We start from the raw sequence: 16,357 nt of genomic DNA, 5'->3' as shown, positions 1-16,357 counted from the left end.
CCAATTCTAATGCTGTATACAGTTTTACTGGAAAGTCCATTAGTTAGAAGATTAGACTAAATGGAAACAATACTACAGTTCATCATGAGAAAATTCTAGTGAGGTAATCCACATATCATATTTAGATAAAATAACATATACCATTAGAAACAATGACATTCCAGCTTTTCAGTAATGCATTCCAATTTTCGTAAAATGAATTAACTTATGAGATAGCTAATGACAAAATTCCAAACCATGATAATTTTTCATTGCACATTTTGCATCTGTGCTTGTTAAATTCGACCGTCGTCCCCATCTATGTACATACTCTGGAAGCCACCACACAGCGCATGATGGTTGATTCCCTGTACCACTACTAGTCATTTGCTTTCCTGTTCCACTCACAAATAGAGCAAATAGAGAATGACTGTCTATGTGCCTCCATACCAGCCCTAATTTCTGTTCCTGTATTTTTGTGGTCCTTACATAAATTATACGATAGCAACAGCAGAATCATTCAGCTTTCAGCTTCAAATGACAGTTCTCTAAATTTTCTCAATAGTTAACAGTTTTTGATGTTGCTGAGCAACAGTCATACAATATTTTTTAATTCCTCAATGGTCTTTGAAAAGAATGTCACATTCCAATGAGGAATTCCCATTTGAACTTACCAGCAGCAAATCTAGCAGCCTTGTTTCTGAATTGCTTTGATTTCTTCCTTTAATCTGACCTATTGCGGATCCCAAACACCCAAGTAGTACTTAAGAATGGGTTGCACTCGTGTCCTATATGTCATCTCCTTTACAGATGCACTGCACTGTCCTACAAGCATCTCAATAAACCAAAGTTGACCATTTGATTTCCCTACTACCAACCTGGTGCGCTCATTCCATTTCATATCAGTTTGTAGCATTACGCATAGATATCTAATCAATGAGACTGTGTCAAGCAGCAAACTACTAATGATATTTGAACATAAAGGTTTGCTTTTCCTATGCATCTGAAATAACTTTCATTTTTCTGCATTTAGCACTAGCTGCCATTCATCATACTGACTAGAAATTTTGTCTAAGTCAGCTTGTATCCTCCTACAGTCACTCAATGATGACACCTTCCCGCATACATCAGTATCAGCAGCATTATACTTTTGTTACTCTAATTTTTATGAACCAGATGACACTATTAGTAATTGATTACACTATTAATTAACATTGCTGCATAATTTACCCTGATTTTCCGTGAGACACTGTCCTCAATGCAGATGCACAAAATGGTTTCATAAACATTTTTAAACCCACATGCTATTGCTTTAACATACAGTCCATTTCAATCAGAAAAATCTAGCCTAGACATTTTTCAAATGACTTTTTAGTTTCCAAAATAGTTTGCTCACATACCAATCTTTAAATAAGCTGATGCCACCCAAAATCGACAGTCTGCACCTCGATATCACGAGTGACAACTATGTCAGTCTGCATGCATCAAGTCTTGAACACATTAGCAACATCTGTGTTACAAGTATGCATAACATCCATTTGCCAACGCCACTTATTCACAAACGTATGTGTCCAGTTAGCTACTATTTAACATCTGGATTTGTGCAGTGATTGATTTAACAGTTGATTCTTTCACTGATGTGACATTATGGAAAACATTATTGTGTGCACTGTTCTTTTCATGTTGCTACCACTGTGTCAAGCCATTATTGTTTTCATCGATTATTGTACGACATTGTTCACTGAGATGGTGTTATTAAGGTTATGTCTGGAGATAAAAGCGTGGAGGTCTCTCCCTATATAAAGCACATGAATGTGAAACTGGGCTAGGTCATTGCATTGTTTACAGAGCTAATAAATGTGGAAAGAACCACTTAACTGTCACAATTATGTAGAGTATATATTGTACCACATAAAAATACACTTGTTGGTACACCATTGGGTTCTTCAGTTTGCTTTTGGGGGAGACTGAGTGAATACTACAACACGTACATTATTAGTTCACTTTATTACTAAATAGATAAGAAGAATTACTTTACTTTGTACAATCCATTTCCACAGGAATGTCTCGAGTGTTAAAAACTGTCTCTGAAAATTAAAAATTGCTTGATACAGACAAAAACAGACGCTAAATAACGAAAAGTGTGAGGTGATCCACATGAGTTCCAAAAGAAATCCGTTGGAATTCGATTACTCGATAAATAGTACAATTCTCAAGGCTGTCAATTCAACTAAGTACCTGGGTGTTAAAATTACGAACAACTTCAGTTGGAAAGACCACATAGATAATATTGTGGGGAAGGCGAGCCAAAGGTTGCGTTTCATTGGCAGGACACTTAGAAGATGCAGCAAGTTTACTAAAGAGACAGCTTACACTACACTCATTCGTAGGGCAGCTCATTTTGTATTATCACATAATAGGGGAGAGATTGTGGCAGATATGATACGTGAATTGGGATGGAAGTCATTAAAGCAAAGGCGTTATTCGTCGCGGCGAGATCTATTTATGAAATTTCAGTCACCAACTTTGTCTTCTGAATGCGAAAATATTTTGTTGAGCCCAACCTACATAGGTAGGAATGATCATCAAAATAAAATAAGAGAAATCAGAGCTTGAACAGAAAGGTTTAGGTGTTCGTTTTTCCCGCACGCTGTTCGGGATTGGAATGGTAGAGAGACAGTATGATTGTGGTTCGATGAACCCTCTGCCAAGCACTTAAATGTGAATTGCAGAGTAGTCATGTAGATGTAGATGTAGAAACACAGGTGTCTCACACTCTGTACATCTAAAAACGACCTCAACAATACCTTGTGCACACAGCTGCCTACTAGAAGACGATGCTGTCATCTTTCTTGACGATTGCAGCCTGGGGCTGAGCAGTATTGTACTCAGCTGTGAGTGAAAGAGCTGATGCAGCAGTGTAGTGAAACCTTTCTGGATGTGGCTACAATGGTGTCACTCATTTATCAATGGGGCTTGCAGTGGCTATCTTTTATTGGGATTGTGCTGTGAAGTACCATCCAACTTAAGCACTTCAGTCAACAAGCGATACCACCGTATGTCATTTATGAGGTTCAGCTATTTCACTGAGACATCAAGCTATGATACTGGACTGGTATTGCAGGTTGGGTACCACTCCAATTGGAGGCTATATGTAAATAGTAGTAGGTGCAGGAACTGGATGCATCACCAGGAACATTGTAATACATGTTTGTAGTTGGTAAATTACAATAATGTTATTCTAAAAGATATTTAAAAGATGAAATGGATTTTGATTCTAGCTAAGAATGTGATCAGGTTTATTAGGTGGATGGAAATTAGTTTAATAAAGGTCATTAAAGGATTAGTGCAAATACTGGTAGACGGTTAATTATTTTGTACTGAATGTATTTAGCACAGAAGAAAATAAGAATCCATAGACTAGTTAACTTACTTACCTGGTTGAAGCTCCAGCAATCAAACTGCAGCACTTCTGTAGCATGAAGTCGTTTATTTTGGATGATTTGAGTAAATGATTTTCTTATCTGTGAGATCATTTATAGGAAATAGTCTCTTAATGAAAAGACTGCTCACTCTGGAAGAGTGATGTGTAATCCTACTTTTGCCTTTCTGATGAATGATACTCGTGATTGATGAAATGGTGTAACGAATTATTATATAAGGAATCACAACTGCTGTGTGAACATTTTATTTATTTTAATGTGGTGAGCCACGTGGAGGAATGATGCACACCTTAAAGATGGGGAGGCAGTCACAGTAGCTTTGTGAGAGGAAGTACCTGTGCAGGCACAATATTGACGTTTAGTATAGTGGTTGGCCTACGTCAGAGGAACAGGTTTTCCTAATAGTAAATGCCAAAACTGAACAGTGGCTGTATAGATGTTAGAAGACAGAGGAATATTGTAATGTAGGTATTGTAGTAGTATTCCGAGCTGTCAGTCAGATTTGTCAAGTAGCGATTCACATTCACATATTGAATTACAAAGTTATGGGTAATGTTATTGAAAAAACAAGTACAAGATGTAATAAGATTATTGTACCAAATATAAAGAATATGTGGCACATGTATCTTAGAAACATGATCATATTTATTTTGAGAAAATAGATATTGTCTTCCTGCACACACTGTATGATTCAGTGAAGAAATGTGCAATTGAAACCTCCATGGGCAACAAGATGCAACTAGAATAGTATTCAACATTCACTGCTTGACACAGATCTAAACTTTGAGAATAATCAATGAGAACTGTACAGTATATCATAGTATGGGAAAATCTCCTCTGTTGAAACCCAAATAACAAATTGGTGGCACTGTTTGATGATTATATAAGTGGAGTTATAGTTAATGTTTTAAATGTTTTACAATATTTTTGGGGGCAGGGAGATGTTAAGGTACAAACTCTTGTCTTGTGGTTTGTAGGCTAAATGAAAAAAATTGTACTTTCTGTAATAATTACAAACTGCTGATGGATTTTTAATGTCTAACTAAGGTGCCTCTAGCAACATGCACCACAGCAGCACCTTCAGGAAGTCTTTTAAATGTCATCCGATCACTTTCCCTGCTCTGGAGCCACAACGAATGGCAACAGAGAAAACTGTAAGGGCAAAGAATGTTTATTAGTAAAACAATGGAAGTTTGAGTGTGCTGGTTGTAAACCTCATGTGGATTTGATACAAACTGCTGTTTGTCCCTCTTATCTCAAGGTGAAATAATACACTGTTACATAAACTGTACAGTTATTCTGGTTATGTTGGAACAACTTAAATGAGTATGTGCTTTTTTTCTTTTTTTTTTCTTTTAATGTGAGAAGCAGTGTGTGATCCACTGGAGATGCTCAGTGCTATGACAATAAAAAGGAAACACTGGCCAAAGCAAGCAGTGTGCTGTCCAGTCATATTGGTGTGAAGTTACTGCACACTCAGATATACACACAGCAAAAAAAGTTTTGCATCACCTTAGTTCCAAGAATTCTGTACAGAAAATTGAAGAGAGATCAACATAAACATCATTGCTGCCCTTTTATTGCTTATGAAAACCACACATTGCATGTTGTACCACCATACAGCGAGACATTCAGAGGTGGTGATCCAGATTTCTGTACACACCGGTACCTCTAATACCCAGTACCTCATCCTCTTGTGCTGATGCATGCCTTATTCGTTGTGGCATACTATATACAAGTTCATCAAGGCACTGTTATTGTCCCACTCCTCAACGGCAATTTGGCGTAGACCCCTCAGAGTGGTTGGTGGGTCATGTCGTCTATAAATAGCCCTTTTCAATCTATCCCAGGCATGTTCGAGAGGGTTCATGTCTGGAGAACATGCTGGCCACTCTAGTCGGGCAATGTCGTTATCCTGAAGGAAGTCATTCACAAGATGTGCATGATGGGGGTGCAAATTGTCGTCCATGGAGACAAATGCTTGCCAATATGGTTACACTATCAGTCGGAGGGTGGCAGCCAAGTATTGTACAGCCATTATGGCACTTTCCATGACCACCAGCGGCGTACGTTAGCCCCACATAATGCCACCTCAAAACAGCAGGAAACCTCCACCTTACTGCACTCACTGGACAGTGTGTCTAAGGCATTCAGCCTGCCCGGGTTGCCCCCAAACACGTCTCCGATGATTGTCTGGTTGAAGGCACATGCGACAGTCGTCAGTGAAGAGAATGTGATGCCAATCCTGAGTGGTCCATTCGCCATATTGTTGGGCCCATCTGTACCGCGCTGCATGGTGTCGTGGTTGCAAAGATGGACCTCGCCATGGATGAGAGAAGTGAAGTTGCATATCGTGCAGCCTATTGCGCACAGTTTGAGTTGTAACACGACATCCTGTGGTGGCACAAAAAGCATTACTCAACATGTTGACATTGCTGTCAGAGTTCCTCCACGTCATAATCTGTAGGTAGCGGTCATCTACTGCAGTAGCAGCCCTCGGGTGGCCTAAGCAAGGCATGTCATCGACAGTTCCTGTCTCTCTGTATCTCTTCCATATCCAAACAACATCACTTTGGTTCACTCCAAGGTGCCCGGACACTTCCTTTATTGAGAGCCCTTCCTGGCACAGGGTAACAATGCGGATGTGATCGAACCGCGATATTGACCATCTAGGCACGGTTGAACTACAGACAACATGAGCCATATACTTCCTTCCAGGTGGAATGACTGGAACTGATCGGCTGTCGGACCCCCTATGTTTAGTAGGTGCTCCACATGCATGGTTGTTTACATCTTAGTGACAAGTCTAAAGAGTCAAAGGGACTGTGTCTGTGATATAATATCCACAGTCAATGTCTATCTTCAAGAGTTCTGGGAACCGGGGTGATGCAAAACTTTTTTTGATTTTTGTACTAGCAATTAGTATTCCAGTGCAGCCACATAACTGGTTCAGGTTAGCTTCACATACATTCTATAGGGTGTCCCATGAGAAATAGTCAATATTCAGGTATATGACAGGAATGATCAATGGAAGCAAGAAAGTCTAGTAGACTCAAGCTCTCTTAAGAGCTGTGATCACTCTCCCTCTTTGACACTGTGAGACACCTCTTCTACTGCAAGTCCTTTGTTCTTCATATTTTGGGAGGAGGTAGTATGGACCAGAAAAAGAAAAAGTAGTCTAACATGGGCTCTGAAATGCGTACCTTAAGAGATACAAGTGCTTGTTCTGCAGAAGAGATGAGCTTCACAGTAGTGAATAGGAACAGTTCTTCCTGGAACACCTCATATGTATTTGAGGAAAGAATGCACCATGGGTTTCTCATTCAGAAATCACATGTAAATGTCGCTTGCTTGTAATGTCACGCCTTCTGTAAGGAGAAATGAGCAATGTCTACCAGCACACGTGTTCACATCTGTCAGCAGATAAGGAATCGACAGGTTCAGCAGGACAGTATTCGTCGCCACGTAGGATATCGTCGCTACAACGTGACTAGCACCTGATGCGACAGCTATTGTATGGCGTGTCACGTACCTTGAGTCGGGAAATGGGCCTGTTAGCAGCAAGACGAGTGTCTACACAGAAGTGTGACAATACCCACACCACCACCAACTGTCAGCATGGCAGCTGTTGTTGTGGCTTTCCCTAATTGACAGCAGAGAGGGCCACACTGACAAGTTGTTTGTTCAGTGACCACACTGGACACAGGAGTGGCACCATCTTTTTAAAATAAGTCCCTCTTTGATATGTGACAAAAAAAGGAACAAAAATGTTTGTTTTTCTTAAAGAACCTTTATTTTTCATTAACATCAACTTTGTCCCCCTTCAAAGTAATCCAGCTTCAGATATAATACACTTGTGCCAGCACTTTTTCCAGTCCTTGAAGCACTTCTGGAACTCACATTTCATTATGGTGTTCAGCTCCTTTAGCAATTATATTTTTATCTCATCAGTGGAGCCAAAACGACATCCTTTCACAGTTCTCAGCTGCCTCGGGAATAGAGAGAAGTAGCAGGGAGCCACATCTGGCAAAATACGGTGGCTGAGAGAACATAATGGTTTTGGTTTTTGCCAAACACTCATGAACAAGCTTTTGAGGTGTGAGTGGGAGCACTATTGTGATGCAATTTTCACAAGTGGTTTTGCCACAATTCTGGTCATTTTCTTTGGCTTGCTTCACGTAAACGACACATAACTTCCCGATTGTATTCCTTATTGACTGTACAATAATAAGACAGGAACTCAAGATGCATATCTCAATAAAATCTAGGAGAACAGTGAGAAGAATCTTCACATGTGATCGAACTTTTTGAATTGTTTTTTGTCTTGGCTGTTCACACAGTTTCCTTTGGGATGATTGGATCTTTGTTTCAGTGTCATACCCGTATACCAATGTTTCATCACCTATTATAATCTTCTTTAGAAGTTGTGGATCACTGTCAACTTCATTCAGCAATTCTTGAGCAATGTCTGTGTGATGCCACTTTTGGTCAAAATTCACATTTCTTGCCTGAAATGTCAGAAAACAATTGCTTAACATGAACCAAAGGATATGCCAACATCACCAGCAATCTCCCTGATGGTAATCTGGCAATTTTCCAGAACCATTTTCCTTACTTCTTCCACATTGTCGTCAATAATGATGTGCTAGAGCATACAAGGCAGTAGTCATCTTCAACGCCTTCTCGACCCTCTTTGAAATGTTTATGCCACTTGTAAATCCTTGTCTCACTCATTGTAGCTTTGTCAAAAGCCATAGTAAACCATTTGAATGTCATGCTCCACTTTATTTCACTTTTCAAAGATTTAATACAAATTCTTTGAACCAATTTCCCCCCCCCCCCCCCCCCTTGACTGTCGACAAACTAGATATTCAAAATTGCTGAAAATGCTAACATACATGAGGAAAATGTGTACAAAAAATAAATAAATTATATATATATGAAAATTTTATCTATAAAGCCAATGAAATTAAAAAGTTCCCATTATTTTTTTGATCACTCCTTATATCGGGAAATGGTTATACGTCCTATCCCCCTCTCCTACCCTCTCTGTATCCATTCGCCCCCCTCTCCTCCCTCCATGTCCCCCACGCCGCCCCCCCCCCCCCCCATTCAACCCATCATCATCATGTTCTTCCTCTTCTTCTTTCTCCTCCTCCTCCTCCTCCTATCTATTTCTATCTATTTCCCTGTCTCTATATCCCACCTATGTTTCCATATCCTCTTCCCCTCTCTCTCTGACCTTGAGCCTTGTTTATTGTTATTACCAATTCAGATTCCGTAACAGTATTCTAATCATCAGCCAAGAATATGTAAGTGCAATTTCCCTGTTTTCTGTGAAGACTGACTGTGAGGAAGAAAACAAAACAGCACATTGTTGTGCATACAGTTTTCGTTTAAAAATGTATCTCATGAGAAAGAATATATAAGGGAGAAACATTTGTCTAATGGTTTAAATGCCCTTATATTATAGTTAAAATTGACTGCAAGAAAGAAACAGACACAATATTTTTCCTCACAGAACAACACAGCATTTTTTCCTTACAGCCAATTTTATCAGAAAACCTGTACATTCTTGTTTATTAAAATATATAGCCTCTACAAGCCTGAATGTTTATTAGAGTATCATGTAAAATTATGAAGTAAATCAGCCAAGCACAATGAAATTTTTCAGGGGCTTGAAAATTATTTATTTGCATGTGATGTAGCATTTTTTCCTTACAGCCAATTTTATCAGAAAACCTGTACATTCCTGTTTATTAAAATGTATAACCTCTACAAGCCTGAATGTTTATTAGAGTATCATGTAAAATTATGAAGTAAATCAGCCAAGCACAATGAAATTTTTCAGGGGCTTGAAAATTATTTATTTGCATGTGATGTACATGCTGCCATGCAAAGCAGATCAATAAAGCAGGTCGTTACTACTACTACTGCTACTACTACAGGCCTGTCATGCAGGGCAGCCTACTTCATGGGGGCCGGCAAATTGTTTCTTGCCTCTGACATATAGGATATCCTGTAGAGCAGGGTGATTTGGCCGGCTGATGCTATTCCCACACAACATGCCTGATGTGCAGGCAGCCTATACACTGGGGGCAGAAAAAACACTTTCTTTCCCATGTCTCTGCTCCTATTGAAGCTATGGGACGATAAACATCACATTGCTGATACTTGTGTAGCAAATTGGGTTGAAATCGATCATGTGGTTTGGGAGCAGATCCCGACACACACATAATACACTGTGCTTTATATATACATTGTGAGTCACGTAAGACGTCACACCCCCTTTATTCCGGGAGCGATTGCATGTATCGACAAGCGGTGTTCGGCAAATCAAAGCCGACTATGGGGCACATACTTTGGTACATGCACAATAATCACAACGTTTACATTGACTGAGAAAATGAGGCAAGTTCATGTTTTTTAAATGGCACGCTATACTTTTCTTACCATCATTCGAACACTCTTGAAAAGATGCGTATAGTGATGTAACACATGTTGCTATTGTGATTCCAACTTTGCTTAAAAGGCACTGGGAAATGAGGATTTACCTACATAGCACAGGCCATGCAAGATGCATAGAGTGCGGCAACTCGGGCTGCGTGTCGTGCGAAGCGTGTTTACAGTCTGCAGCCTCTTCCGACTGCCTCAACCTTCAATCATACAATATTTCCCAGTGTCTTTTAATCAAAGTTTGAATCACAATAGCAACATGCGTTACATCACTATATGCGTCTTTTCCAGAGCGTTTGAATGATGGTAAAGAAAAGTATAGCATTCCATTTAAAAAAACATGAACTTGCTTCATTATCTCAGTCAATATAAACGTTGTGATTATTTTGCATGTACCAATGTATGTGCCCCATAGTCCGCTATGATTCACCAAAAACCGCTTGCCAATACGTGCAATTGCCCCCGGAATAAAGGGGGGTGTTACGACATACGCGACTCACCCTGTATATATAAAACGGGTGGCACACAGATTAAAAACTCTTACGCCCGTCCCAATGTTTATTACAGTGTCACGTAAGAATCTGAAACAAATTTGTCACGTAATTTTGAAGATTTTTGGTAACAATGTTAAACAATGACTTGTCTTTGTACTCTTATAGCAGTATAGATAACTATGGATGTATTAGTGTGTGAAAGTTCACATTATCCTTTTTTATGCTGACAGGAGTGTTTTTCTGGTGGTTTAAATTCCTAGGTGACGAGGATGTACAGGGTGGGGAATTTAGCACAAAGAGCAACAATGGCTCTAACCCAGATTGGCACATAGCTAAACTGAACTTAAGACAACAGATGTGGGTACATAATTACCTGCTACTACAACCCCACGCCAGATATTATCAGTTGTTGTGTCTGAACCTCTCTCTTGGTAACCCATGATCAGATGTTTGCAGTGGGCAAGAAGTGTGGAGAAAGTGGTGGCCAGGGCAATAGTCCAACACTCTCTGTATGAAGGTATGTCTGGATGATGTGGGTAGTGTGTGGTCTTGTGTTATCTTGTCAAAAGATAACATCACGATGACTACAAAGAAAGGACACAGGGCTCTAGCGCATCAGAAATGTAACAGCTGCTGTCCATATTAACTGAAATGCAAACAAAGAATTTTGTTGCGTATCCAGTAGTAGCCCATAAGGCAATGACAAATTTGCAGTTGGCATTGTTCATTCTCCCCGGAACTTCCAATTAGAGACAGTGCATCAAAGTTTTATTGGTGGAAAAATTCTGACTAAAAATATAATTTGGTGTCTCAGAATCCTATAACCCTTGTCCTGCACCCACTATGCTAGTTAGAACTACAATTATGGCTGGGACCAGATGTTATGTGCACATTTTATGTGCTTAAGTATGGTAAATTTGAACCTCTGCTTCTTGGTGATGAATAATGATAATGAAAAAAGGTTCAAAGTTCCCTGAGAATACCATTTTAAGAATGTATGGTGAAGATTCTGACAGTCAGCCATGAACAGAAATTATAGAAGTGCCCATCCTCACTTTTCGTGCCCTAAAATCATGCATTTTTCAGCGTTTTCTCAGAAAATGTTGATGAACCAATGGTGCTTTTATAAGCTGCCCAAGGTCTACACCTAATGTAGAACAAACTAACAGATTTGCTCATTTTGCCTGGGCTGGAAGAAGTGTGTAATGTTTATATTTTGATCCTGGTCCACTAGAGCACGCCCTTTCTTCTGGTAGGTATAAAATGGTTGCTAGACCAAAGGCTATCAGAAACACTTGCCCCCCTTATCTCTGTGATCAGTATAATCTGAGATACAATATTCAGTATAATCTGAGATACAATACCCTGAGAAATTGCACTTTCACATGTCTTTTTTTTTTTTTTAACATATTGGTACTGTGAATTGTTGTGCATGGACTGATTCTGTATCCTCACCAATGTACTGCGTAATGGCGATAAGTAAAATTTTGGTATTTGTTATCCCGCTGCTTGTTTAGTTTTAATGGTCAGCAACATTTGTTCTATTAGTAGAAATTTATGAACAATGCCTTTTCAATAAATAATTTTGTGTTGTTGTTGTTGTGGTCTTCAGTCCTGAGACTGGTTTGATGCAGCTCTCCATGCTACTCTATCCTGTGCAAGCTTCTTCATCTCCCAGTACTTACTGCAACCTATATCCTTCTGAATCTGCTTAGTGTATTCATCTCTACGATTTTTACCCTCCATGCTGCCCTCCAATGCTAAATTGGTGATCCCTTGATGCCTCAAAACATGTCCTACCAACCGATCCCTTCTTCTAGTCAAGTTGCGACACAAACTTCTCTTCTCCCCAATCCTATTCAATACCTCCTCATTAGTTACGTGATCTACCCACCTTATCTTCAGCATTCTTCTGTAGCACCACATTTCAAAAGCTTCTATTCTCTTCTTGTCCAAACTATTTATCGTCCATGTTTCACTTCCATACATGGCTACACTCCATACAAATACTTTCAGAAACGACTTCCTGACACTTAAATCTATACTTGATGTTAACGAATTTCTCTTCTTCAGAAACGCTTTCCTTGCCATTGCCAGTCCACATTTTACATCCTCTCTACTTCGACCATCATCAGTTATTTTACTCCCTAAATAGCAAAACGCCTTTACTACTTTAAGTGTCTCATTTCCTAATCTAATTCCCTCAGCATCACCCGATTTAATTTGACTACATTCCATAATCCTCATTTTGCTTTTGTTGATGTTCATCTTATATCCTCCTTTCAAGACACTGTCCATTCCGTTCAACTGCTCTTCCAAGTCCTTTGCTGTCTCTGACAGAATTACAATGTCATCGGCAAACCTCAAAGTTTTTACTTCTTCTACATGAATTTTAATACCTACTCCGAATTTTTCTTTTGTTTCCTTTACTGCTTCCTCAATATACAGATTGAATAACATCGAGGAGAGGCTACAACACTGTCTCACTCCTTTCCCAACCACTGCTTCCCTTTCAAGCCCCTCGACTCTTATAATTGCCATCTGGTTTCTGTACAAATTGTAAATAGCCTTTCGCTCCCTGTATTTTACCCCTGCCACCTTCAGAATTTGAAAGAGAGTATTCCAGTCAACATTGTCAAAAGCTTTCTCTAAGTCTACAAATGCTAGAAATGTAGGTTTGCCGTTTCTTAATCTTTCTTCTAAGATAAGTCGTAAGGTTAGTATTGCCTCACGTGTTCCAATATTTCTACAGAATCCAAACTGATCTTCCCTGAGGTCCGCTTCTACCAGTTTTTCCATTCGTCTGTAAAGAATTCACGTTAGTATTTTGCAGCTGTGACTTATTAAACTGATAGTTCAGTAATTTTCACATCTGTCAACACCTGCTTTCTTTGGGATTGGAATTATTATATTCTTCTTGAAGTCTGAGGCTATTTCGCCTGTCTCATACATCTTGCTCACCAGATGGTAGAGTTTGTCATGACTGGCTCTCCCAAGGCCACCAGTAGTTCTAATGGAATGTTGTCTACTCCCGGGGCCTTGTTTCGACTCAGGTCTTTCAGTGCCCTGTCAAACTCTTCACGCAGTATCTTATCTCCCATTTCATCTTCATCTACATCCTCTTCCATTTCTATAATTTTGTCCTCAAGTACATCGCCCTTGTATAAACCCTCTATATACTCCTTCCACCTTTCTGCCTTCCCTTCTTTGTTTAGAACTGGGTTGCCATCTGAGCTCTTGATATTCATTCAAGTGGTTCTCTTCTCTCCAAAGGTCCTCTAGCCATCCCTGCTTAGCCATTTTGCACTTCCTGTCGATCTAATTTTTGAGACGTTTGTATTCCTTTTTGCCTGCTTCATTCACTGCATTTTTATATTTTCTCCTTTCATCAATTAAATTCAATATTTCTTCTGTTACCCAAGGATTTCTATTAGCCCTCGTCTTTTTACCTACTTGATCGTCTGCTGCCTTCACTACTTCATCCCTCAGAGCTACCCATTCTTCTTCTACTGTATTTCTTTCCCCCATTCCTGTCAATTGTTTCCTTATGCTCTCCCTGAAACTCTGTACAACCTCTGGTTCTTTCAGTTTATCCAGGTCCCATCTCCTTAAATTCCCACCTTTTTTCAGTTTCTTCAGTTTCAATCTGCAGTTCATAACCAATAGATTGTGGTCAGAATCCACATCTGCCCCTGGAAATAATTTTGTATCAATTCATATTAATTCTGTCCAAGTCATATATTACAGATCCTTCCCAGGAGGAGGTCGTAGTGACAAGCACATGGCAGAGTGTGCAACTCGTTGCACTGATGCCACATTCACAATACGTCCTACTGGCTGAGGATGAAGCTGATTAATAACAGTGTGTTTTAAATGAAACATTTACAATTTTTTCCTTTTAGGCACTATTGGAAAGTGACACTGCAGTTGCTTCAAGAAATATCTGTCATTCGCTATTGTCAAAACAATGGCAGCTCAGAATTAACTTTAGCAGTTTGTCTACAGTGTGTGTTTGAAGAAGCAATGTTATAAAACTGGAAATTTAATATGAACATTTTCGTAGTATGACTTTTTACAATTTTCATAAAGTTCTCACTCCATGAAAATGCCTTTGATTGACATGTTCAACATGCAATAATCAATAACCTTTGGAAAAGTCTGTTTAGAATCCTTTCGTAGAAAATTACAATCTCTCTTCTGTCAGTGATGATTTTCATGTAGGCGGATGATGAACCATTTTTGCACATTGAAGGCTGCTGTCTATACAATTTTCCATGAACATTTAATTGTAAAAAAGATCTCAAAAACAGGTTCTCTTCAATTGGTGTAAGGAAATGCTAAAATAATTTGACTCAGGAGATAAAGAATCTCTATACAACATTGGAACACAAGACAAAACTTGGATATATTTGTGCATGATGGAAACTGTGCAGCAGTCAACTCTCTGGGCATTCCAAGAAACTGGAAATTTAAGTTGTTTGTTCCTGAGACACTTCTAAGAAAACTACGGCTTGTTACTTTTGTTACACTGGAGATGATGTGACCTTTGTTTCTGGTGATATAAAGACAGTCACTGCCAAATGGTGTAAAACAATTTGACTGCCACAAGTCAATGATGAAAATAGAAAAAGCAACCAGGACCATCACAAAATTCTTAATCATGATGTCACCACATCCAAAAGTTGATATATTTGATTGGTTTTCCTCTAAATACTGTCTTATCACCTGTAGTCACTTGAGTTACCACAATTTGACTTCTTTTTGTCCCTTTAAGTAAAAAAAGAACAGCTTCGTAAGTATTTACATCACCTCAAGATGCTGAGTCCTTCCAAAGTCATGTTTTTGTGGTTCCAACTTTATAAGAGAAAAAAAAGTTTCCAGAACATGTTCTAGTGATGACCAAAGTGTATAAATTTCAAAGACAAATATTTTGAGAAACAATGAAATAGTTTGCACAAAAAAAGTTGACATTATTTTTGTAAAAAACCTAAAAGGCTGCCCTCAAATTTTGCTGACAGCTTGTATTGCTGTCTCCCATGATCATTACTGTGGAGTAATGTAAACATTAATTTAAATGTAAAAGGCGCTACCATAATCAGTCTATATATGGTTTCAAAAGGAAGGAGTTAAAAGTACTATTACTCTAGAAAGTATAATGTCCAAAGTAACAGATGTAATGGGTTATGGAAACAGAGAGAACATATTTAAATACACAGAGTACCACTTGTTTCTGAACTGTTCTTTAATCTCCTTCATTGCAACCATACTGAATACAACAACAGCATTTAATTTGTGTTCTTTATGCAATGTTCCACAGAAAGCCCTGTCATCCAAAAAGCAAACAAACATTGACACACATTCCTCCACATAGACAGTGCAATTAAACTTAGGACGACTACATGAGAGTGGATGCTATAAATTAAGTACTACAGATTTCTAGTATGCTGTAAAAAGGCTCAGTATCAAAAAGTGTAAAGAACATTTAAAAAATAAAGATATATTCTAGTCTTTTTTTCCGGGTGACTTGTGCAAACATTGTTTTAAAAAGCTAAGCACTCTCAAAAATATGACTACACACATACTCTCAGTAACAAAACAAACATTACCAAAATATTAAACTTTGGTGTGTGAAGAAACTACCCGATTCAGACACTTTGGTTAAACATTGTAAGCATCTGGATCACAAAAGGCAGCAATGAATGAATAAATTTGTAGATAGAAGAAACAAATTGACACTCTTGTGCCCCATTGTTCCCTGGTATGTTGTAATGCAACCAAATAGTCCAGCACAATATGATTTAACATTTCTGATATCAGTCAACAACTAACAATGAACAGTAAATAGTTCCTCTTAAGTAACAATGTCAAACAATCACTTCCATTAGTATTTCATTCCCCTAGTCAGCATATTTCAATCTGCAACAACCATGCACAAAAACTGCAACCAACATTCACACACTCCACATGTCATACCAGCCCTTTTCC

This window comes from Schistocerca piceifrons, chromosome 10 (assembly GCF_021461385.2).
Source record: "Schistocerca piceifrons isolate TAMUIC-IGC-003096 chromosome 10, iqSchPice1.1, whole genome shotgun sequence".
Taxonomy (NCBI): domain Eukaryota; kingdom Metazoa; phylum Arthropoda; class Insecta; order Orthoptera; family Acrididae; genus Schistocerca; species Schistocerca piceifrons.
The sequence above is the reverse complement of the archived record's forward strand: the minus strand, read 5'-3'. Positions refer to the sequence as shown.